Here is a 16,876-nt window from a genome sequence, read left to right as displayed (position 1 = left end):
AGCGACCACAATATGCCAATACAAACACTACGTTGTTTGGTCCGATGGTTTAGAGTTTTTATTGGCTCAAAGGTCATGGATTCGATTTCCGCGTTGAGAAAGTTTTGTGTCCAAATTTGGTAAGTAGGTACAATGCAGGTTGATCAATGATCACATAATGCCCATTCGTGCCGAAGCATGGCTCTCCCACGTATAGATGATGCATACAAATATAATAGTATTTTAAACGAATAACATGGTAAATTAGATATGTATGAAGAAACCTGACAAAGATTTTCAATGACAGAAAATAATTTCATACTATTTTCGACAGACTTTTTTCTGAAATTCGGTGAAGGCGACATTTTGTGTCCCGTATGCACCGCTTTAGTATCCATCCACGTTTAAGTAGGCTAATATAATATATTTAATATTACTGATGAACATTATTCAAGGATCTATTCATTATTTTACTACTGTTGTGACATTTTAAATAAAGCAATCGTTATTTATGTGTCTACTGAAACTATATTTTTATTGAATTTGATTTCAATTTTATTAAATGTAACACAATAATGTACATATTATGTACATTATTGTGTTACAACTTACATTTAATAAAATGACATACGTAAAAGCTATGTCCACACCATAGACTTATTTATATACTGTCGTAAGTTTATGCTCCACACTGTGCCTTTTTTTGTTCATTAAGGGCATGCGTTCTAGGATCATTGATTAAAAATAATAATTAGAAGTTTGCCGCTTTGCTTTTACAAAATGATTATTTAATAAGAAATTAAATATTATATCTAGTTTAAGTGATAGACGATGCACGGCAATGCCGCTCGGATTAGTGTTAGGTTTTTTCGTCACGGACTTTCTTGAGTCGGTTGCCACTTGCCGCCTGCCGCGATAAAAGCTATGCAATAGTTTAAAACTATTATAGGATACAGCCCGTTGACAGAAAGATGGATAGACAGCAAGCTTTATGAATAAAGACCTACTAACTTCTTGGCTAAGGATCCCTAAAAAGGGCCAGAGTAGGTAATTGAATAATATTTATTTTTTTATTTTTAAAACGTGTTTCTAAATTATTAACATATCGCTGGCACCGCGATGGTGTGAATCACTGGCGCCATACAATATTAATAGCACAATACAAAATATTAGACATACGGTAGAGTAACTTTGCCGTGTTCTTAAAATCAAAGATGGGTAACAAGTTTGATACGAGTTACGACGTTATACGTCATAGTATCTGCGAGTTAGTAACCATATAGAGTTACCAATCCCAGCACCCGTAGCATGGCTACAATAGAAATAAGAAAGTATAGACAAACAGCGGAGTTAAACTGAAGGTGCCGTTCCGATCTTTACCGCGGCTAGCCGCGATCGAAAAAAAATAATTAAAATGCCACTTTATGACATAGGCTATAGTCTACGTCATAAAGTAGGATTTTATTTGATTTTTAAGACTATAGTCTAGAATATCATAAAGTGGCATTATATTTGATTTTTTGTCAATCGTGGCTAGCCGCGGTAAAGATATATACTTTCGTATTTCTAATGTAGCCATGCTACGGGTGCTGGTTGCAAAATCTAATACTTAACCAAGCAAGTTTAGCCGGTCATTTGTATTAAAAAGCCAGACTCTTTGCTACTGCAGGCATTTTACTATCAATTTAATATTAGTTTTCGTCATTTTTAAGTCCGGCTTCATCCTAACGTTCAGCAGTCCTAACCGTGTACATTTTTCTGCTCGCTAAACGTTATCTGAAATCACACTTACGTGTGGGCGCATGATTCACGCGGTGTAATATGGAATGAATACTACTGTTTATTATATTTTATACTGTTACAATGTAACACTTGTGCCTCACATGTTTTATCTAAACTAATTTATTCCCATTGTCAATTAACTGACACAATAATTATGACATTACTAGCTGTCCCGGCAAACGTTTCTTTGCCATATAAAGTATTTCGCCCGTATTATTTTATTGAAGTGACTAAATAAGTATGTCACCATGGCAACGTCCATCGCTATCCCGTCGCACAAACAATATTCGCCGTCAGTCTCGAGTTGTAATAATTTACTATTATTTATTCAACAAATGCACTTATCAATATAACAAGTACCTAGTAGCCGATTCTCAGACCCACTGAATATGCATATAAAATTTGGTTAAAATCAGTAAAGCCGTTTCGGAGAAGTACGCGGCCTAACATTGTGACACGAGAATTTTATATATTAGAGATAATATAAGAAGAAGAAATACTAACCGTTTTATTATTATGTTGATGTAATATTAAGACATGACGTCATAAAAATTAAATTGTTAAGAAAGCACTGTCAGTATTTCTCCTACAACTTACAACGTACGGTAACCTTGCGGCAATGTCATATTGTGAAAATGCGTATACTACTTATTATTACCGACTCGTGTTTTATAGTTCCTTTTGATAACATACGAATTTGATTAGGTAGGCCTATAATATCGCGAAACAGTGTTGATTCCAGGAAATATAATGTAGTTAATAGCAAAGTTCAAACGTAAATTCTGAGAATTCTACTAGTTCGATCAACGTTAATTGATTTACCGACAAACGAGCAATTGGGTCGCCTGATGGTAATCGCCATATGCAGCACCAGAGGAGTTATAAGAGCGCTGTAGCCCTTAACTCCTTAGTTTTTTAATTTTAGTTAATTGAAAGATATTATCTCACTCAGAGACGAATATTAATTACTTAACTGTATTATAAACACACCGGCCAAATTAGAGGAACATAACAAAATTTTAATTTTTTTTTAAATTGTTCACTGATTTTTATATATTTATTTATTTATTTACTAATTGATTATTAAAAAATAAATTTTATATAAATTTAGGACATAAAAACGTGAAAAATAGAAAAATATCAGCAAAAATCAAAAAATTAAGAAAATCTTTGAAATTTCAGTAGTAAGTTTTTAAGATAAATTCTCCATTTTTATTAAAGAAATGCCATGTTAAAAGCGTGTAATGCCTTCTACGGATCTCAAGAGGGCCTGGATACGCCATTCCATGCTTGCATTTTAATTGTCAATCATTTCCTGTGGGATATTCTCCTACTCCTCCAGTAGCGCCAACTCGAGCTCCTGGACACATTTTGGAGCTGGAGTTTTAACTCGTACCGTTCACCCATTGATGTGCCACACGTCTTCAATCGGATCCACATCTGTAGACCACGCTGGCCTCTCCACCTGGGCTACGCCAGCATCGTTTAGGTAATAATGCCCGATTTTCTTACTCTATGGACGCACATAAAATTGAAATTACTACATAAAACTGTGTAAAAGGCACACCATGCAGTTCCAGGATGTCGGTGCTATAGCACTGTACTGTCAAAGTACCATCATCTATAATCATCAGCTCCATGCGGGCTCCAAATCATATGCAACTCCAAACCATTACGAAGCCTGCATCATAGGCCACTGTTTCCGGTAAGTTTGATGGCCTGTAGCTTTCCTTATGATTTATCCACATTCTTTATCGCCTGTCAATACAATGTACACAGAATTTGCTCCCATCACTGTACAGCACAAGATTTCACTCACTTGTCTAATTTTGATGTTCACGCGCAAATCTTAGCCTGGCTCTTCGGTGTCCTGTCTCAAGTTTTGGTGCCCTTGCTGGCACTTTTGAGTTTAATTTAACTTCTTTGAGTCTTCTTCTTACTGTACAATCACTTACACGTTCATCTTGGACCTGTTCCGACAGGTTTCGTGTCTGCATAGCAGTTTGAGGTCGATTTTTTAAGTTTTGTTTCCTTACAAAATGGTCATCCTGAACCATTGTCACCCGATATCTGCCTTGTTCTCGTCTCCGAACGTAAGATCCAGTCTCTCTGAAGCGTTGAAAGTTACGCTGAACCACGGAAGCCGACACACCTAAGGCCTGACTGACCGAACGGTAGGTGTGACCTTTCTCTATCGTGGTTACAGCTCTAGCTGTCGCAGATGCTGGGAAATCACTTATTTTGTATCTAAGCAATGTGTTCTTCCAAAAACCAAACAATCAAATGAGCTGAGCATACCTTTCACCCCGCTAAAACGCCATTCTTATCAGGAACACTTACAACGTCAATAATCGAAAAACACTTATTAGGGCATAATTGCTATAAAAACCTGTCAACTTGCCAGTTTTGTTCAATATTTTATTTCTTGAATGAGCTTAGAAGCTATAAAAAAAGGCTTTCAGACAGCCCGACCCACTTGAGTTCAAGTTTTGGCCCTTTTTACCTATGTTCCGCTAATTTTGCCAGTGTGTGTATTATATCAAAAATAAAAAATTACAATTTAGTCATAATAAGTCTTTCAGTGCATTGCAGTGAAACAACCTGTAGCCCTAGCATGGCCACCAATAGAAATGCGAAAGTATAGACAAACTGTGGATATAAACTTAAGCCGCCGTTCCGATCTTTTTTGTTCCGAAAATTTCAATTAAAATGCCACCTTATGACAGACCATAGTCCTAAAAATGTAAAAAATTATTCAACTTTATGACATAAGTAATATAAGTCAATCATAAAGTGGCATTTTAAATTTTAATTGAATTTTTGTCGGTCGCGATTAACCGCGATAAAGATCGGGACGGCATGCACCTTAAGTTTATGTCCACAATTTATCTATACTCATTTCTACTGGTGGCCATGCTAGGGCTACATCCAAACATATGAATTGCGAGCCCTTCTTCGAAATCACTTTATGTGGATTGTGGATATCTGGAATGGATAAATGGATTGACAGAGTTTGTATAGACCCTGTTATAGGTTATTCCATAGATTTTAGACATCGTGACATAGCGTCGTGACACGTGCGTTATGCGTGCGAGTTTCTTACGCCGGTTCTTCTCGCCGGGGTAGTTCCCGAGTCTAGATATCAGGTAGGCATCAGGCACATTCTGAAAAAAAAAATGATTCAAATTTTGTCAGAAATAAAACAATTTTTTTTTATTTTATTTAAAATTTCATACATACGTTCTTAACGTATGTACTTATGCAAATTTTAATTATAATAAGGATGGAGTTATTATAACTCTTTCTCGATTTAACATAATATGGCTAAGTCTAGCTCTAATAAATTAATATCTAGATTCGTGAATTACCAGTTGTTTAATCATATTGCGCCATTCTAATAAAACAAGTAATTCAGGATTGGAACAGTGTGTAGGTTTGCATTGCATAGCACCTCTTACATAAACTGCATTTAATATGAAATAGCAGCAAAGATACCTTTTTCCAAGCCTATTGTTTATTAAAAAAACATGATCCAATTTTGAAGAAATTGTCTTAGGGCCTGTTTCACCACTTTCTGATAAAGTTCCGAATAGGCTATTCACAACTTTTTTGACAGATTGTCCATACTTGATCTGTCAAGTTAATTGGTGGAGAGCCTATTCGTCACTTATCAGGAAGTGGTGAAACAGGTCCTTAACCTTTTCTTATGTCACATAATATTGTGGAATCTTAAATTATTGCCACTTTTTATACCTACTCAAATAATACTAAAGGGACTTCAAGTTTTAACGTATTGCTAATCTACCAACACAAACAAACCGACACAGACATGATAAATTAATGAAACACACATTCTTAAAGATGAAAGAAAATATTTTTATAAAAGTATTAAGACTTTCAAAATATACATAAAATTAATGAGTTTATTTCTAATACTGGAAAATCGCGATAATATCTTTGGCACGTGTTTAAATAAGTCGCAGATATACACTAGTAACCTAATTTTGACGTTTAAATTAGTATTTGATCACTTTTTAGGGTTCCGTAGTTAACAACTAGGTCATGATCCAATGTCAATTTTACTTTGTCATCCCGACAATGGGTAAGCCATCAGTCATTATAATTATTGCTTGTCATTTCTGGGTCAGCTCAAAACACAATTTGACAAAGATGAAACAACGTGTAACAAAACTAGGTAATAATACTTTCAGGGTGTATGTGTCCCTCATATAGTAGAGTTCGCTGTAAAAGTAGCAGCGTTGAAAGAGCAATTTTTTGTGATTTGTATCGGCAAGCGCCCCCGCGTCATGAATTTTTCCATACAAAGGTGAAAAAATGTTACTCTTTCAACGCTGCTACTTTCACAGTGAACATTGTACCATCGAGGAAGTTGATTCCTATGCAATTGACAGACCAACGTTATTTGGTCGAATATGTCAATTCAATGTTAACCCTCGGTTGGTCGCGTGGGGTCTTTAAAAGCCCGGAGTTTGCGAAATCGAGAAAAAACTATATATTTTAAATTAATCGTAGCAACTCCGCTCTTTAGGTAGCTTCCTAAAAGGAATTATATTTCGATATATATAATTGCCACTAATCTAAGCTCGCGTGCATGTATTATGTGTTACAGATGTGTTTATTCACGCTGGGTTCTTTAAAGACCCCAGGTGACCAACCGCGTAACTAAATTCGATTTGATATTTTCATACAGTTTTCACACCGAAATGGGTTTCTTTTGTGATTTTCCTTGTATTTTAATAATAAACCAATTAAAATTTTCGTGTGTTTATTCTTATTGTTTTATATTGCATACAAGAAGTTTTAGACGCACTTTTCCAGAAATGCATATTTTGCTATGTAGACCAAAATTATGATGATTATTTTTTGGTGATGATTAGAAACTAATTGTCGGTATATTTACCATACGTTTAAAGTATTAGAACAGGAAATTGTATAAAATATATAAGGTTTTGTTGCTGAAAATTTGTCAATGTTTTACATTCAATAGTTTATATGTTATTTGGACTTAGCTTTTTAAATTTCAATCTAAGTTATATGAAATTTAACTGTTATTTTAGTTACCTACACGTTTTACCACAATTTTAAAATAATATTGTTTTTTTTAATTTTTCCAACTCACGCTTTCCACTTGAAATTTTTTGACTTCAATTTTTAATTTGTAAGTTTTCGTTATAAGTATTATAAATATGTATATAATCTAATAATTTACAGAAAAAAGTTAAGAAATATATAAATTTATGCCATTTTTATGTCATTTAATTTTCGGGCTTTCAAAGACCCCAGGTGATCAACGGCGTTATTTTAAAAGCGCGACCAACCGAGGGTTAATTGTGATCTGTCAGCTGGGTTTGACGTAATGCGACCAAACTACTTAGGTCCCCGATTTGCATAGGAATCAATTTCTCTGATAGTACATGAGACGATATTATGTATGGAGATACCCTACAGTCTTATCACTTAGTTTTGTTACACCTGTATAATATGCTAAAGAGAGAGCGTTTAAAACCATAAATGCGATAGAAATAGGAATTAGAAGGCCAGCTTTGACAAGCTTGTGTTTATGTCACATACCCAAGAGCAGTTTAGTTCCTTTTTTCGCCACGTTCATTTTAAGCCTTGTCGAGCTCTTTGCTGCCTCTCAACGTTGGCTCACTAGAGACCAATATAAGCTATAACCTAGCTATAACAAACAAGGCAATATTCGCCTATGGTTGATCATGAGCAACATACCTATAGGGAATACTATACAAAGGTACTAGCTACTAGCACATACAACTAATAATCCGACCGAAATCCGATTGTCAGAAACGTTGTGAAAGCTCTAGCAAAACTTTTTGTTCACTGTATGTGCTGGTGCTGCCGTCTGGCGTGAAAACATTACAGTAAATAAATAAAATATCTTTTTATTCAAAATAGGTATCATAAATACTCTTTTTGAACGTCGTAGAGAGAACGAAGAAACTAAGGTGCCTACCACCGGTTCGGGAACTAACCCGGCGAGAAGAACCGGCGTAAGAAATCGCAAGTATAACCTATTGCCCATGTGTGATGTCGATAGTGCATGTTTTACTGTGTGAATACACGACGAACGAATGTTCGATGAACGAACGACTACTGACGAATGTTTATAGACAATCAGGGTTTTCCATCATGGCCAACGTGAAAAATCGTTTAAGAGATTTTATCAGATTGAATGTGATTTTCAATGACGCTCCTATAAATATAAATGCTGTATGTTTCTAAGGAAGTTTGATTAATCAAATAGCAGCAGATTGTGACGAGGAAGACGTCTGGAAATTTCCTTTAATGTCCTCTCGTCCTTTTTCAACCTAATTTATTCCCGGGAATAAGGATAACAGAATATATCAACATCGCCTTGAGTCGTATTCGAGAATTTGACTTGTGGCTTTTAATAAGTTAACTTCCTTTATTCCTTTGATGTCTTGCGAGATGTTTGAAGTAAATAAACTAAATACAAGCGCCTTTTTTATTATTATGTTAAATAAAAATATATATTTTTTTACATAAATAATCGGCCAAGACGTGCTAGTTGGGTTCCGTACCGATAAAGAGCAAAAATAGGTCAAAACTTGTGTTTTTTGTATGGGAGCCCCTCTTAAATATTTATTTTATTTAAATATTATTATTAATTATTAAGAAAAACATATATAATTGAGGACTTTGTCAAAATTTCAAGTGCCTACCTGTTGGCATTATTGTTACCAAGCAAAAAAGGCAAAAAATCACGTTTGTTGTATCATGTATGGGGCCCCCCTTAAACATTAATTTTATTTTGTTTTTAGTATTAATTGTTGTTATAGCGGCAACAGATATATACTTACACAATCTGTGAAAATTTCAGAAGCGGTTCTTGAGATGGGTACAGCCTGGATACAGACAGACAGACGGACAGATATTTCATCTTTTTCTATACAAAATGCAATTGGCAATGAATGATAGATGTTGTCTGGTCTAAGAATTGTGTAAATAGTTTATTTAACAGAATACAGTGCGAACATTTTTCTCATTGCTCTTAGACTACAAACTTCAATGACCGCTGGTAGCATCTTATCGTATTTTGACAATAGTGAATCGATGAAATCCTTTGTAAAACCGCTCGAAACTGGGCATAGACCTGAACAAACTACTAACTATTGAAATACTAGATTATTGAAGGTAAAATTGGAACAATGGGATGATCAAAGTTGGATATTTCGGGCCACGTATGGGACTAATGATGTGCACATCCGATGTCCCATTATCGAGTTTAACGCCTCGTTCAGATTTGACGGTAACGCATCGTTCGGTTCATTTTGCTATAATAAGTTGACTTCTATGAGACACTAAAAGAATTGCTCGTTTAAAGATATAAGATATGTTCCATACATGTACGTTACATAATATAAGAATCATAATCACAAGATGGCGCCCGCAACTCCGTTGCGTTGGAGTAAGTTTATTCTTTCCCGGGACTCAAAGTATCTGCATACCATATTTCATCAAAATCAGTTTAGACGGATATACTAACTTTCGTATATTTCATAACATTAGTAATTCAAGACGTTAGTGGATGAATAGGGTAAGTAACATGAAAAAAAACTTCCCATTTTTTTGTTTTAATGGAGGCTTTAGGGCCGGAAAAAATATTTGAAATAGAAAAAGTATGGATTATATGTGTAGCCAGATATATTAGATAAGTTTGAGCTTGGTTATGAAGTAGATAAGTCACAAGTTTTATTAAAATAATTAGAGAAAAAATGAGAGTAATGACTGTGTACTATCGGATAAAATATTTCCCATAGAAGGATTTTTATTTTGGTCAGGTTATATAATTATATCAAGCACATCTGAAGGACGAATTTTAACATTGATTTGACATAGCCCGACCAAATGACGTTACGTCCATCATATCTCAGGTCTATGAATCAACTATTTCTCTAGTAGGTACATGCTATGCATATTGAATAAAGTTTATAGTTAGAGCTATGACTAACACTGACAAAACTAGGTTATTAGTTCAATATCACACATAACGTATTCTAAATGTATTATGTATTAATGAAGTTGAATAATATTACTTAGATAGTACAAACCATGACAAATATTCGTATTATAAATATCGAAAATAAAATTAAGTTTTAACTACAGCAGCATCAGTTTGGTTATTTAGTAGATACGATATAATATTCTCTCTGCTTCTTGCCGATAGAGTTCCAACAAATCCTTTTTAAAGTTTCAAGTCACTAGTAAGTTTGATTAACAATTTACAAAAGTAGACGCCCAAACCGCTGAACCGGTTTTGCTGAAATTTGGTATGGAGATACTTGATACTTTTTATCCCGAAAAAATGTTCGGTTCCCGCGCGAATCGCGATTAACCCTAGAAAGATAATCATGTTGGGGGTAACGTTAAAGATATTCTTGCGCTTCTCGAGCGCACGACATTTTTAGGGTTTTTCTGACACCTGAAAAGCTTTTTATTCAAGACCAGCCTGCTTTAGTATACAGTTCATACTTATTAGAAGTAAATAAAATCTAAACATTTTTATAATTATTTATTTTACGAAAAATATAACACAAACTTTTAAACCTTTAATAAAAATTAACAAAAAATATCAGTCTTCTTTTAACAGTATATAATTTCTCTTTGTGAGATCGTAACAAGTATTGCTTATTGCGACTTAAAAATAACATAAAAGTATAAAAAAAAATATATCTTTGAGACTTATATTGGTACACTAAATGCAATCGACACACACATCTTTTTTGTGTTCGCCACAGATGCATTTCTTGCATTTCGTGCAAGTCATTTTTGACATCCGCCTTTTTTTAGATGTGCATAAGTCACAATATCGCCTTTTTTTTGGTTCCGGCTCACCTTCTCTATCTTCAGCTTCATTTCTAGCCAATTTTGGTAATGTAGCTTCTATAGCGGCTCGGGCAGATCGTTTAAGAGTAGGAATGAGCAATCTGCTATTCATCCAGGGCTCTGTGAGTTGAGTGTTTAATTTTTTCATAAACTCTCTACGATTCAATGGCTTTTGTTGCATGACGGTCATATTATGGTGGTAAATAACGTAAGAATTAACAAAAGCCATATTAAACATCCCATAAAACATTGCCATAGGCCATCGATTAGTTTTACGTGAGCAGGACATAGAGGAGCACATTTGGTCAAAGCTGTCAACGCCGCCTTTAGTTTTGTTGTAGAACATCACCATTTCTGGTTTTCCTGAGGATGCATTTATTAACCCTGGCTCATCACATGAAGACAATAGAAAAACCATTTTTGAAGGCTTTGGTTTGTAAGACACCAGGGTCAAAGGGCCATCGTAACAAAACATAGACGTGCCAACAGGTCGAGAGCGAGTGTTCTTTATCTCTTCTGGTATCTCTCGTTTATTCGATCTTATAGTTCCCAGAAGTGTAAGATTGTAAGGTTGGAGGAGAAGAGACTTAGCAAGGGGAACGGACGTAAACCAATTATCACATGTGATGTTACGGTTAGAGCCATGTACACTGCGAGACAGTTCTTTTACGTAGAATTCTCCTTGTGGCAATCCATTTGTTTTAGTGGCCTTACCTATGTATGGAATAGCGTCGATCATATAATTTGAGCTAACATCGCACATCATAGGGATTTTTATACCGTACTTATTTGGCTTGTTCGGTATGTACATACGAAATGGGCAACGACCACGAAACCCAAGTAATTGTTCGTCGATAGTAAGGTATTCTCCTGGCGTATAACTTATTCTACACTGCGTAATGAAAAGCTCCCAAACTTTCCTAATCGGTATGAAAGGATCTTCTTGACGAAGAGCTGGTCGCAAATTCTTATCGTCCATCCTTAGACATCTTATGAGAAAATCGAATCTATCTCGACTCATAGCCGCTACGTATTTTGACCCTGAAGAAGAGGTGTCAAAGAGCTCTTCAGAAGAAAGGTGGTTATCTTTCATCGCAGCTGTAAATACTAAAACACCAAGCAAAGCTCGGATTTCTTGTACACATGTGTCAGAAAACGTTGCGCTGGTCATGTTTTCACGTCGTTTATTAGATATTTCGTGATTTGTCCACTTAACGATCTCATCGATAATTTCCGCAGTGATGAAAAGATCAAAGCATAGTTTTGGATCCACGATATTCCTACACATCCTTGTAGGACCCCGGGCAGAACGAACAATATTTATCGCCGATGTCCTTGACCGCCGCTCTCCTTTTGACGTAGTCCAACAATGTTTGTTTTTTCCTTTGAGTACCCTTTTGCTCGGTATAATAATTCGCGTGTCTTGTCTGGGTAAAGTGGCAACCGCAGGAACCTCAGGGGACCCAGGAGGTGAGGCATCAGTAATTTCATTTACTAATGTTGTACTTACATTTACAGATTCGCTAATAATTGACTCGTTACAAACTTCTTCTTCGTCACTCTGAACGTCATCCTCACTCAAATGATCCTCTTCTTCCTGATCACTATCCTCACCAGCAAACTGGATATCATCGCCACATTCCTCATACAACGCATTAGTTATTTCCTCCTCAGCCAAGTATCTTTTCTGTGCCATGATTTCCAAATCCTATAACACATAAATAACTGTAAAACATCATTGAAATAATTACGAATTAAACTTCATGAATGCCGGCGAAAGTTACACAAAAGATAATCATGCGCTTCTCGAGCGCAACACCTACCGAAAACAGCTAATCTAAAGCACCTACCGGTGACACACGTACGCCCCGCTGTAGCACTTGGCGACCACTGAAATTACCTGCCACGAGAGGATCGGGAGCGCGCTATTTAGAAAGAGACAACTGTATATGCATTTTGCGTGCGCCTCTGAGGCGCAGATTATCTTTCTAGGGTTAACAAAACGAACGCGCAACGGAGTTGTGGGCGTCATCTAGTTTACAATGAGGAAACCATACAGTATAAACTTATCTAGAAACCGGGAAAGGATATCTAGAAAACTATCCCGGATCCCAAGACTCGAAGTGTCTCCGTAGCAAATTTCAGCAAAATCGGTTCAGCGGTTTAGGCGTGAAGAGATAAAAGACAAACAGACACACTTTTGCATGTTTAATAATAGTATGGAATTAAGTATAGATATAAATTACAAATATCTATATTTATGCATGACATTTTCAGGAATATCTAGGTGAGACAATTTGTATGACTGTAAAGGAAAACCAAATCCGCACAAGGTTATATAATATCTATATTTATATATATGACACTTTCGGGAATATCAATATGTGATATTTTGTAAAGGAAAACGAATTAGAGCCAGTCCACACGGCGCGTTGTGTTACGTTGCGTCGTCTCAACGCAAACATTTTGACGCATAGTCAGCCACACGGGCCCTGCACTGCGCCATCGCAGCGTTATGAGGCAGTCAATATCAACGCCCCGTCCAGTTTCGTCTGAGGGGCTGCTGTTCGTCATGTGTGCGTTGCGACGACGCAGCGCGCCGTGTGAGCACCTTCATTATTTGTATGTAAAACAACGCAAAGGCAGCGCTACGTCGCGTCGACGCAACGCTGACGCAATGCGCCGTGTGGACTGGTTCTTAACTGGGGCTTCCTTAACTTAAGATTTAAATATTATCTAGAAGTTATACCCAGGTTTTTTTTTTAATTTTTTGACTGGAATTATTTTTTTTATAGAGTTTTTGATTGGTTAGCTTTTTGCAATGACTTAAGAGGGTAACTTACCCCAAAAATCAAACATCGTTTTTCTCCCTTCACACTCACGCCCGTCTTTCATATGCTAGGTGAAAAAGAACAACGCGGATTCATCGCCAAATTATTTTTTTCAATAACTCGATAAATATACAACATTTTAAAAATCCGCTAGGTCGATCTCTCAATGATAGAATTTTATACAATGTGTTAAAATATTAACTTAGTTCAATGCACGGTTATGGCAATAAATGAAAAAATCGTGAAAATTAGATGCATCTTTGTGATTTTTTTCTATCGAGAAAATTTTAAGATTCGTGTTTTTGCTCAGATCTAATTCTCTGAAATATAATGTAGTATCTAATTTTAGAAAATGAAACAATTTGGGGTTATTTTCAAGTATAAAAATGAATTATAAAATCGACACTTTAGGGTTAGTCGCCCCCTTAAGAAACAGGTTTTTTGACGTTTTTTTATCTAGAAAAAAGGGCTTTGTCGTAATACCATAATGACCTCTTTAACATTAGAAATCAGATCTAGAGAGTAATAGAATGACAAAAAATATAAAAATTTGTTATTCAAGAAAACTTGAAAGACGTGTCAAGGGACACCTAGATGGAACGAAGTTATAAAAATAATTTACAAATGCCTGCATAATAAAAAAGGCCCGCAGGGCAGCTTGTGGAAAGCTGTTGGGGAGTAGCGACCCCACGTACCCGAGTGCTCCCTGTTCGTTCTCCGGCTCCGGCTTGCCTTCACCAGCCGGCCGGAGTGAAAACTGACGGAGAATCAGGCTCTACCTCTGTCTTGCCTTAACCGGCCGGTCAGAGTGGAGTCGCAAGAGAGGGAGGATGTGAAGCGTCCCCCTGAGGGTGCAAATGATCGGCCTTTAAAGTCCAGCGACACCTCTTCTGCCTCAAGCCGCTCTGTCAATATTGCCGCCTCGGTGCACCGTGCGTGCGACCATTTTGAGGGGCCCATTCAAAGAGTTGGCGAGTCACCGTCTCTTTTATGATGAATGTTTCCACGTTGTATCGGCAGACGCCATAGTCCTTCCATAGTCCCAGTTACCCAGTCCACTAGCACTTCACCCCCATAGCCCGGTATCATTCCTAATATCCATTCTCTGCAATAGTCCTACACTGGCCGCTGGCTCTCCTTGGTCGTACTCCCATACTGGGGACAATGGAGAGTCGTAACATTTAGATAAAAACTGTGTAACGGACCTCTACGTGTTGGCTTCGGCCCACGCATGCCTTTCAAAGGTCCGGGATTTAATTGCCCGTGAGTAAGGAATGCCTTACACAAACATAATAATAATAATAATAATGAAGAGTACCGCTACCCCAGCTTAAAAAAATTAAAATTAGAGGAATGGTAGAATTTTGAATTTCCCGCCAGTTGACTTCATCACCACATCAACCCCGTCTGCCCCTACTTCGCAGGTACTAAATTAAGCGTCGGTCAAAAAGTGTAGTTGCAACTTTTTCCGTCTAACCCCTTTCGCAACGCGCGATAAGGAACTTCGTTCCAACAATTCAGGCAGCAATTCGCTTAAGAGCTCACCTGACTCTAAAAATCAAACATCGTCCTTCTCTCTTCACACTCACGCCCGTCTTTCATATGCCAGGTGAAAAAGGACGGGGCGGAATCATCGCCGAGTTAGTTTTACTTGTGTAAAAGACGAACTATAATGATTATGAAAAAAGTGTTTTGAGCAAATTTAGGTTGTATCAATACCTTTTTAGATATTAAAAAATATTAAAGAAAAGACAGCAAACTTCGAAGATCCAAGCAAAAATGTGTCTAAAACAAGGTTTTTTGTAAAAAAGAAACTATCAAGCATTTTTTGAGTAATCGTGTTTTCGTCTTAAACATTTAATCTTTATGAACTGAAGTAACTTGTGTCAAAAAATCAGCTTTCAAGACCTTACAGATTTTGAGATCTAGGTTAAAGTATGTAGTCAAGTTAGGGTCATATGGGCTCTTAACGTTAACGTAGAAACGTTAAATATTATTTGCTATATTATGGTGTTACAAAACTAAGTGAACTACTAAGTATAATGATAATTAATATGTGCTCTATGTGTAGTAGAATCGAAGTCAATGGCCGAACGTGTTGGTCGAATAAAACCGAAGCCAAAACATTGCAAACTAAAAAACAGGCGAAACTTAATAAGGAATAAATAAAACAATGAATAGATCATCAAGATTCAATACATTTTTACCTTTGATATTAAAGTTAAACAAGACACCGGGTCCGAGCTAATTGCTTTTAACTCGAACACTCGCCGAAGCGATTTGCAAACTTTGCTTCAAATTATACATATAAATATACTGCCGTAGGAACAGGGCCTTTTTAGAATTTAAATGTCTCAACACGAGTGACCCAGTGGGGCCAACGCATTTACGATCCGCAGGATGATAAGGCAGATAATAATGTAGACAGTAGACAGTAGTAACATAACATTTATGTGTACATGTCGTAGGATGATTTGATAAATCCGTGTTTTCGCGAAATCCCTAGAATTTGAAAAATTCGATTTATCAAATCATCCTACGATGTCGTAGGATGATTTGATAAATCGAATTTTCGCGAAAATTCTAGGGATTTCGCGAAAACACGGATTTATCAAATCATCCTACGACATACATAACATATAAGTATAATAATATAAAGCCTTCTATTACAAATCTGAACATCTTCAATTAGTGAACAAAACATTTCTTTTTAATTAAAAATAGCCATAATTATAGTACTTAGTGATTAAGATTCTTATTTACATTAACGTGAACAAACTTATTTATCTTCGATGATGTATTACAAAATATTCTGAGCTCATCCTTACTTTCGAAATCACTGTTTGAATTCTATAGAGCAAACAAATTAGCAATTTATTGATCTTTTACAAGAGAAATCTTGACTTTGCGACTTATTAAACTCATCGCTACTGATGATTTTTGATCAATCAACTTTGATTGGATAATAAGTATTCCAAGCTCTTTTATATTTCTTTAACTGTAACCAGTTAGCCACTCAATTGTGTAACGAATTTTCAGAATAGAGTTTGAGTATGAATCGATATATTATTTTAGCATCTGTATTCTGTAGCAACATTTTTGTAGTAAAAAGTTGCTGCTATGTTTGCTAAAATGTCTATTTCCCGCTGTACACATGAGGCAAACTCCACACATTGGCCTAACGCTCTGGTCAGCGTTAGGCCAATGTGTGGAGACTGGAGGCCTACTTTGCCACAAGTTGGGAGCGACATCCCGTACTCTACATCATCTGCATACATGTTGCGTTAGTCCAATGCGCTGGCTCCATTTGTTGGCCTGCAATGTGTACAGCAGGCTTATAGCATACATATTCGACATTAATCATGGACGTTTAATGAATACTAGAGATCGCCCAA

The 16,876-nt window shown here is 36.3% G+C and overlaps 1 long non-coding RNA gene across 1 annotated transcript; it reads left to right on the top strand.

Annotated features, from left to right (window-relative positions):
* Positions 1-205: 205 nt before the first annotated feature.
* LOC121738927 lies at positions 206-13,134 on the top strand. Its single transcript, XR_006037364.1, has 3 exons — positions 206-217; positions 837-842; positions 13,064-13,134. It is a non-coding gene; the product is annotated as an uncharacterized LOC121738927 (long non-coding RNA).
* The last annotated feature ends 3,742 nt before the right edge of the window (positions 13,135-16,876 follow it).

The sequence above is a fragment of the Aricia agestis genome, chromosome Z (assembly GCF_905147365.1).
Source record: "Aricia agestis chromosome Z, ilAriAges1.1, whole genome shotgun sequence".
NCBI classification, from domain to species: Eukaryota; Metazoa; Arthropoda; class Insecta; order Lepidoptera; family Lycaenidae; genus Aricia; species Aricia agestis.
This window is presented reverse-complemented; position numbering and strand designations above follow the sequence as displayed.